The 9749-nt window shown below is 40.6% G+C and overlaps 1 non-coding gene and 1 pseudogene across 1 annotated transcript; both read right to left on the bottom strand.

Moving 5' to 3' along the window:
- Positions 1-7512: 7512 nt before the first annotated feature.
- Positions 7513-7850, bottom strand: LOC109561270 (mitochondrial import inner membrane translocase subunit TIM14 pseudogene; annotated as a pseudogene).
- A 991-nt stretch (positions 7851-8841) lies between these two features.
- Positions 8842-8947, bottom strand: LOC139184257 (U6 spliceosomal RNA). Its single transcript, XR_011567851.1, has one exon. It is a non-coding gene; the product is annotated as a U6 spliceosomal RNA (small nuclear RNA).
- Positions 8948-9749: the final 802 nt, after the last annotated feature.

The following is a 9749-nucleotide window of genomic DNA, read 5'->3' as shown; positions in this document are numbered from 1 at the left end:
CAAACCTAGACAGAATATTAAAAAGCAGAGATATTACTTTGCCGACAAAGGTCTGTCTAGTCAAAGCTATGGTTTTTCCAGTAGTCATGTATAAATGTCAGAGTTGGACCATAAAGAAAGCTGAGCACAGAAGAATTGATGCTTTTGAACTGTGGTTTGAAGAAGACTCTTGAGAGTCCCTTGGACTGCAAGGAGATCCAACCAGTCAATCCTAAAGGAAATCAATCCTGAATATTCATTGGAAAGACTGATGCTAAAGCTGATGCTCCAATCCTTTGGCCTCCTGCTCTTCACATCAGGTGTGAGGAGCCGACTCATTGGAAAAGATCCTGATGCTGGGAAAGATTGAAGGTGGGATGAGAAGGGGATGACAGAGGATAAGATGGTTGGATGGCTTCACCGACTTGATGGACATGAGTTTGAGCAAGCTTCGGGGGTTGGTGATGGACAGGGAAGCCTGCTGAGCTGCAGTCCATGGGGTCTTAAGGAGTTGGACACGACCGAGTGACTGAACTGAACTGAACAGAGGCAGAAGAGATTAAGAAGTGGCAAGAACACACAGAAGAACTGTATAAAAAAGGTCTCAATGACTGGGAAAACCATGATGTGTAATCACTTACATAGAGCCAGATATCCTGGAGTGTGAAGTCAAGTGGTCCATAAGAAGCTTTACTACCTACTAATAAAGCTAGCAGAGGTAATGGGATTCCAGCTGAGTTATTTCAAATCCTAAAAGATGATGCTGTGAAAGTGCTGCACTCAATATGTCAGCAAATTTGGGAAACTCAGCAGTGGCCACAGGACTGAAAAAGATCAGTTTTAATTCCAATCCCAAAGAAGGGCAGTGCCAAAGAATGTTCAAACTACCGGATAAATCTGCTCATTTTGCATGCTAGTAAGGTAATGCTCAAAATCATTCAAGCTAGGCTTCAGCAGTACATGAACTTCCAGATGTTCAAGCTGGATTTAGAAAAGGCAGAGGAACCAGAGATCAAGTTGTCAACATTCATTGAATCAGAGAGAAACCAAGGGATTTCCAGAAAAAATCTACTTCTGCTTCATCAACTATGCTGAAGCCTTTGACTATGAATCACAACAAACTAGAAAGTTCTTCAAGAGATGGGAACACCAGACCACCTTACCTGTCTCCTGAGAAACATGTATGCGGGTCAAGAAACAACATTTAGAACTGGACATGAAACAACAGACTGGTTCAAAATTGGGAAAGGAGTATGTCAAGGCTGTATATGGTCACCCTGTTTATTTAACTTATATACAGAGTGAAAGTGAAAGTGAAAGTCGCTCAGTCGTGTCCGACTCTCTGCAACCCCATGGACTATACAGTCCATGAAATTCTCTCGGCCAGAATACTGGATTGGGTAGCCTTTCCCTTCTCCAGGGGATCTTCCCAACCCAGGGATTAAACCCAGGTCTCCCGTGCTGCAGGCAGATTCTTTACCAGCTGAGCCACAAAAGAAGTGCAAGAATACTGGAGTGGGTAGCCTATCCCTTCTCCAGCAGATCTTCCTGACCCAGGAATCGAACTGGGGTCTCCTGCATTGCAGGCAGATTCTTTACCAACTGAGTTAAGAGTACATCATGCAAAATGCCGGGCTGGATGAATCACAAGATGGAATCAGGACTGCCAGGAGAAATACCAACAACCTCAGATATGCAGATGATACCAATGAGAGTTGGACTGTGAAGAAAACTGAGCGCCGAAGAATTGATGCTTTCAAACTGTGGTGTTGGAGAAGACTCTTGAGAGTCCCTTGGACTGCAAGGAGATCCAACCAGTCCATTCTGAAGGAGATCAGCCCTGGGATTTCTTTGGAAGGAATGATGCTAAAGCTGAAACTCCAGTACTTTGGCCACCTCATGTGAAGAGTTGACTCATTGGAAAAGACTCTGATGCTGGGAGGGATTGGGGGCAGGAGGAGAAGGGGACGACAGAGGATGAGATGGCTGGATGGCATCACTGACTCAATGGACGTGAGTCTGAGTGAACTCCAGGAGTTGGTGATGGACAAGGAGGCCTGGCGTGCTGCGATTCATGGGATTGCAAAGAGTCAGACATGACTGAGTAATTGAACTGAACTGAACTGAACGGCAGAAAGTTAATAGGAACTAAAGAGCCCCTTCATGAGGATGAAAAAGGGGAGTAAAAAAGCTGGCTTAAAGCTCAACATTCAAAAACTAAGATCATGGCATCTAGTCCCATCACTTCATGGCAAATAGAAGGGGAAACAGGCTCCAAAATCACTGTGGACTGTGACTATAGTCATGAAATCAAAAGATGCTTGCTCTTCAGAAGAAAAGCTATGAAAAACCTAGACAGTGTATTAAAAAGCAGAGACATCACTTTGCTGACAAAGTCCATATAGTCAAAGCTACGGTTTATCCACTAGTCATGTATGTAAGTGAGAGTTGGATTATAAAGAAGGCTGAGCGCCAAAGAATTGATGCTTTTGAATCATGGTGCTAGAGAAGACTCTTGAGAGTCCCTTGGATGGAAAGGAGATCAACCCAGTCAATCCTAAAGGAAATAAACCCTGAATATGTATTGGGAGGACTGATGCTGAAGCTGAAAACTCCAATATTTTGGCCACCTGATGCGAAGAACTGACTCATTGGAAAAGACCCTGATGCTGGCAAAAGGAGAAGAGGATGAGATGGTTAGATAGCATTACTGACTCAGTGGACATGAATCTGAGGAAACTCCACAAGATAGTGAAGGACAAGGAAGCCTGGTGTGCTGTAGTCCATTGGGTCACAAAGAATCAGACATGGGTGAGTAACTGAATAACATCACCCTGAAACTGACCTTGGTTCCAATAAAACTTTATTGGCAAAGCAGGTGTCTAGTTGTAGCTTGCCAATTTGATTTTTTAGACTATTGAATTAAAGTATTATTTATCTTCATGATTGAGTTTTTTGGCACCTCTTAAATCTGGTGCTCAAGGCAAGTGTCAGTCAGTCAGTTCAGTTGCTCAGTCATGTCTGACTGTTTGCAACCCCATGGACTGCAGCACGCCAGGCGTCCCTGTCTATCGCCAACTACCAGAGTTTACTCAAACTCATGTCTACTGAGTCAGTGATGCCATCCAACCATCTCATCCTCTGTTGTCTCCTTCTTCTCCTGCCTTCTATCTTTCCCAGCAACAGGGTCTTTTCAAATGAGTCAGTTCTTCACATCAGGTGGCCAAAGTATTGGAGTTTCAGCTTCAGCATCAGTCCTTACAATGAATATTCAGGATTGATTTCCTTTAGGGTGGACTCCTTGCAGTCCAAGGGACTCTCAAGAGTCTTCTCCAACACCAGAGTTCAAAAGCATCAATTCTTCAGCCCTCAGCTTTCCTTATCGTCCAACTCTCACATCCATACATGACTACTGGAAAAACCATAGCTTTGACCAGATGGACCTTTGTTGCAAAGTAATGTCTCTGATTTTGAATATGCTGTCTAGGTTGGTCATAACTTTTCTTCCAAGGAGCAAGTGTCTTTTAATTTCATGGCTGCAGTCACCATCTGCAGTGATTTTGGAGCTCCCCCAAAATAAAGTCCCTCACTGTTTCCACTGTTTCCTGATCTATTTGCCATGAAGTGATGGGACCAGATGCCATGATCTTAGTTTTCTGAATGTTGAGCTTTAAGCCAACTTTTTCACTCTCCTCTTTCACTTTTATCAAGAGGCTCTTTAGTTCTTCACTTTCTGCCATAAGGGTGGTGTCATCTGCATATCTGAGGTTATTGATATTTCTCCTGGCAATCTTGATTCCAGCTTGTGCTTCATCCACCCAGAATTTCTCATGATGTACTCTGCATATAAGTTAAATAAGCAGGATGACAATATACAGCCTTGACACACTCCTTTTCCTATTTGGAACCAGTCCATTGTTCTTTCTGATCTGCACACAGATTTCTCAAGAGGCAGGTCAGGAGGTCTGGTATTCCCATCTCTTCAAAATTTTCCACTGTTTGTTGTGGTCCACACAATCAAAGGCTTTGGCATAGTCAATAAAGCAGAAATAGATGTTTTTCTGGAACTCCCTTGCTTTTTCAATGATCCATCGGATGTTGGCAATTTTATCTCTGGTTCCTCTGCCTTTTCTAAACTCAGCTTGAACATCTGGAAGTTCACAGTTCACATACTGGTGAAGCCTGAATTGGAGAATTTTGAGCATTACTTTACTAGTGTGTGAGATGAGTGCAACTGTGCGGCAGTTGGAGCATTCTTTGGCATTGCCTTTCTTTGGGATTGGAATGAAAACTGACCTTTTCCAGTCCTGTGGTCACTGCTGAGTTTTCCAAATTTGCTGGCATATTGAGTGCAGCACTTTCACAGCATCATCTTTTAGTATCACTCACCCTGCTCTAGTTATAGCCTTGTTTCAATCCCTCCTCTTCTTTTTAAACTTTATGACAATTGTTTGCAAATAAGCTCCTTTCTGGACTTGGCTCAATATAATGAGACCTGGGAATATGCAGGATGTGCTGGATTTTGCAGAGAGCTTTTTCTCACTCTACCTACCCTCTTTGCCTTCTTTCTTTGAAATGAGTTCCCTGGCAGAGCATTCTTGATTGTCCTTTTCTCTCCTCTTGTTTGCTTCATGTTTCTTTTTCCAAGTACCATCTCCTAAATTTCTTGGTCTCAGCTTTCCAAGTTCTGTCATCTCAAAAAGCACCTCAATTCTTGTACTAATTTTAGACAACTAGGATGAAAGAGAAATTTGCTCTGCTTGTGAGAAATTTGCTTGTGCTTGAATCATGTCCATGCCCAGGGTAGACTAAGATGATTTTCTTAGAAGAGTGGACAGTGTGTATATGCCATGACACCGGCATGTTAGACTATCCTTGAGATACTGTGTTTATAAAAGAAAAATTATTACTTTTCTTTACTTCGGGTGGCCTTCACATTTATATTCCATTCTAGGTTTGTACAATAGACTGACATCATACTCTAATTACAATAGAGTAACTGAAGCTAAGTCGCTTCAGTTGTGTCCGAATCTTTATAATCCTGTGGACTCTATGTAGCCTGCCGAGCTCCTCTGTCCATGGGATTCTTCAGGCAAGAATACTAGAGTGGGTTGCCATGCCCTCCTCCAGGGGATCTTCCCAACAAAGGGATTGAACTCGTATCTCTTATGTCTCCTGCATTGACAGATGGGTTCTTTACTACTAGAGCCATCTGGGAAGCCTGGAGTAACATCATACATATTTTAAAATTATGTACATTAAAATACGCACAATGAAAGAAAGGAGGAAAGAAGAGAGAGGAGAGAAAATTTACATTTTGAAGGTAAAGCTCAGCCATTCTAAATGTGGATACGCCCCAGAGGGAGCACGGGAAGGGAGAGGTGAATCTATCATTTCCTTACAAAGCTGTGTCTATCGAAATGTACTTCATGAGCAATTTTAAGGCATTTTGGAGTAGTTTGTCTATGTTTAGTTTTTTCCTTACTTGTTGATTTAGAAACCAACCCCCCATTAGAGTCTATTCTACCAAAAGCAATGAATGATTATTACTATTGTGTTTTGTCAGAGTGTTTTTCAATTGTTTAACTCATTTGAATTCTCTTTACCCAATCAAACTGATCATCTTTGAAAGAAAATGTGAGGTCATAGTTATCACACAATATTGCACTTAAACTTTTCTCCTCAGGGTTTGCAGCAGAGGTAGATCAAGGCTGTGGGCTCCATAGGTTGACTTGCCAGGTTCAAACTCTAACTCTGCCACTTATTACTGAGTGACTTTGTGTAAGTTACTGCACTCAGTTGTTTTTTTTCTCTCATCTGTAGCATGAGGATAATGCTAAACCTAACCCCTTAGGGTTATTGAAAGGATTAAATGAAATAATGCAGATAATGTGCTTTGCCCAGTACCCGGTGTTTAGTAGGAATTCAGTAAATCTTAGCTGTGATGATAATAGTTTGGGATTGCATGACTGCATGGTGACCCTGCAGTTTGAGGAGTTGCCACTAAAAATAGTGACTTCTGACTATGGTGGTAAGATCCAGTCAGGCTTTCTTCTAACAGACATGTGGTAGCATATCATTCCAGTAAGTTATGAGTTTTTTTTTTTTCATAATATTATGTTTACTAAGTTTACAGACCTGTCCTAAGGACCACGAAGAAAATGTGATATACTTGGAGCAAAATGGTATAAAATAAACTTAAGTAAAGTCTGGGTCCCTTTTTAATTTCCACTAACAGTAACTACATTTTAGTTCCTTGTCCTATTTCCAGGTGTTAATGAAAGATAATCTTCCATCATTAACAAACTTGCTTTGCGTGTTTAAAACACTAGCCTTGGCACTGGTGCTCACAGGTCTTAGCAGCTTGGCAAAAAGACCATAAGAGCAGTTTCCTCCTATTTTCAGTTTTCTTATTCTCTTCCCTAGTGGGTGCTCAGTCCTCATTCTAGAATTTCTTAGGGGGAAAAAAAAATCTCATCACCCTTCCGATTATTTTATTTTTCTTCTCTTGGCAAAAACTTACAGGGTAAGATAAAAAAAGAATTGTGACCATATTGTGCACATACCCTTTTCTAATCAGGGGTTTCCTTGGTAGTTGGTTTTGCAGCCTTCAGCTGAGAAATTCCCCAGCTTCTACAACTCCTTTCTAATCATTGCTTAATGTCATTAAAATTTGATTCTCTAGAGCAGAGGCTGGCAAACTATGGCCCACAACCCTGATGCCTGTGTTTGTAAATAAAGTTTTATTGGAACACAGCCACGCACATTTGTTTACCTATTGTGTGTGGCTGCCCTCCTGCTATAACAGCAGAGTGGGGTAGTTGCCATGGAGACCAGATGGTTCAAAAGCCTAAAATATTGACTGTCTCGCCCTTCCAGAGAGTTTGCAGACCCGCTGCTCTAGAGCATCTATAGCCTTCAGTTTGTATTAATTATTTATTGTCAAATAACAAATTACCCCAAAATTCAGCAGGTTAAGGCAAGAGATATTATTTCCCAGTTATCTGTGGGTCAAGAATACAGGAGTGGCTTTAACAGGGTGGTTCTATGTCAGGGTTTCTCATGAAGTTGCAGTTAAGACATCAGCCAAGACTCCAGCAATCTGAAGGCTTGACTGGAGCCGAAGGCTGGAGCTTCCAAGAGGGTTTCCTCACGTGGCCATTAGTAGAAGGCCCGGTTCCTTGCTAGTTGCTGGCAGGAGGTATCAGTTCCTTACCACGTGGACCTCTGCACAGGGTTACTTGAGTGTCCTCACAACATAGCAATCAACTTTCTTCCAGCAAGTGATCTGAGGGCAAGGAGAAGACTGTAACATCTTTTATGGTCTAGTGTCAGGATTCACACACCCTTATTTGCATATTATTCTATTTATTAGAAGGAAGTTACTAAGTTCAGTCCATACTCAGAAGAAAATTAAGCTTCATCTTTTATTTTTAGTTATTTATTTTTTGGAGCTTTGAGGTATTTTATGATAAAAAGCTGGTACCCATGTACACAAATGAATAAGAACTTAAAATTCATCATACATTTACTTCATTTTCTAGCTTGAGTTTCTAGTAAATCTTTAGTTTCATTGATTTTGACTGCTATCTAAGGAGATCCTGTCTTGTCTGGGTGATTTAAATGCACAATTCATTGATGAGCATCTCTTATTTTTTCTTTATTGGCAGTAGGACTTAAACCTAGTATTAATGCTGCTTCCCATTTTGTCACTTTGCATTCAAACTCATCTCTGTAATGGTCACTAGTAAAGGCAGACTTGGATAGACTGTGAAAAATCTGTTTTACTTGAGAGTCCATATGCCTCACGGCTTGCAAAACATAACAACCTGCACAATGGTCAGTCTAACTGCTACCACTATATTGGCCATAGTTCCAGCTCAGCTCCCCTGCTTCCTCAGAGACTGTGGTTCATTCCAGCCAGAGGCCACAGCCACCAATTCCACACCTCTATCAGAAAGCAACGTGGCCACCACCAGCAAGCACAAATTGCCCACACATGGGTGCCCCAGGGATTCAGCTTCATCTAGTAAAGGAAAACATATAAAAGAATTTAAGGACATATTTTCAAACCACCATCCTTAATTCCAATCCATTTTTTTTCCTGTGAATCTTGGACTTTTTTTTTATTTTTAATTGGAGGATAATTGCTTTACAGTGTTGCGTTGGTTTCTGCCATACAATAACGTGAATCAACTATAAGTACACATATGTCCCCTCCCTCTTGAACCTATCTCCAATTACCCCCCATCCCTCTAGGTAGTCACAGGGCACCACCAACCCCTTTTTTAAGGAGTTGTGTTTTTTTTAAGGCCTACAAGAGGATTAAACTTTTCCTGTAAAGGACCAGTTAGTAAATATTTTTGGCTTTGTGGGGTATAAGATCTTTGTTACAACTGTTCAGCTCTGTATAAGGAAAGTAGCCTAGGGACTTTCTCTGGTGGTCCAGTGGCTAAGACTCCACGCTCCCGATGCAGGGGGCCTGGGTTCCATCTCTGGTTGGAGAACTAGATCTCACATGCCACAATTAAGAGTTCACATGCCACCACTCAAAATCCCTCGTGCTGCAACAAAGATTCAAGATCCCCAGTGCCAAAACTAAGACCCGGCACTTCGCTGCACCCAGATAAATAAATAAGCATTTTTTTAAAAAAGGAAAGTAAACTAGACAATAGATAAATGAATGGGCATGTCTGTGTTCTAATTAAATTTTATTTACAAAAATAGGCAAGGAGTTGGATTTGGCTGATGGGCTGTAGTTTGCCATCCTCTGGTCCAGAAGATTCTTCTTCAAGAACACAAACCAAAAAGTTGACTCATGTGGCAGACATTTTTTTTTTCATTTTATTCTTCTATTTTTTAAAAAATATGGAACACTTCATGAATTTGCATGTCATCCTTGCCCGGGGGGGCCATGCTAATCTCTGTAGCCTTTCAATTTTAGTATATATGCTGCTGAAGTGAGCACGAAGACATACAATTTTAAGCTGGGGATCTGTGCATCTTGGACCCTTCTCAACCAAGTCATAAACTCCTCCAGGATAAAAATCATGACATATAGTTCTTTTTATTCTCCTTCAGCATTCAATAAGGTTCTGAGCATGTAGTTGCTATCTGATTAATAATTGTTTATCATTTAATGGATTCATAGTATTCTATTATATGACTATTCTATAATACTTAAGTAATTCTTACTACTCTTTGTTGGTACAAACACTCTGCAGTAAATATGGTTCTGCATGCATATTTGTACACACATATGAGTATATTCTAGGACAGATTCCTAGAAGTATAATTAATTGAAAGATGAAAGTGAAGTCGCTCAAGTCAAAGATCATGTGTACTCTTAATATGACAAAAAAGAATTTCAAATTAATGTTAGTGTGTATTTTATTTCATATAATAAATGCACAATATTTCAGGACAAAATAAAGATCTATAAGGTGCTTTGAACTTTATAGACTTGTATTTCCTATGCGATCTTCATAGAAACCTGTTAAGCTCTTTCTATGTCAAGTAGTACAATTGAATGCTGATGACCAATGTATATTGTTAGGTGGTGTTTATAGATCATAGAGCAGGCAGAAATGAAATGTTTCCTATTTTCATGTTTTCAGAGAACCTCATAGAACTTTTAGACTTCCCAGAACATAACATTGAAATTGCCACTAGCACTGCCCTTGCTACATCAAAATTCCTTTCCTGAAAGTCCTTAAAACACAAATCTATTCAGGAGACAGTATATCCCCTCATCTCCCTATCACGTCAGT

Source organism: Bos indicus, chromosome 7 (genome assembly GCF_029378745.1).
Source record: "Bos indicus isolate NIAB-ARS_2022 breed Sahiwal x Tharparkar chromosome 7, NIAB-ARS_B.indTharparkar_mat_pri_1.0, whole genome shotgun sequence".
NCBI lineage: Eukaryota > Metazoa > Chordata > Mammalia > Artiodactyla > Bovidae > Bos > Bos indicus.
Note: the sequence above shows the minus strand (reverse complement) of the source record. Positions and strands in the feature narration are given on the sequence as shown.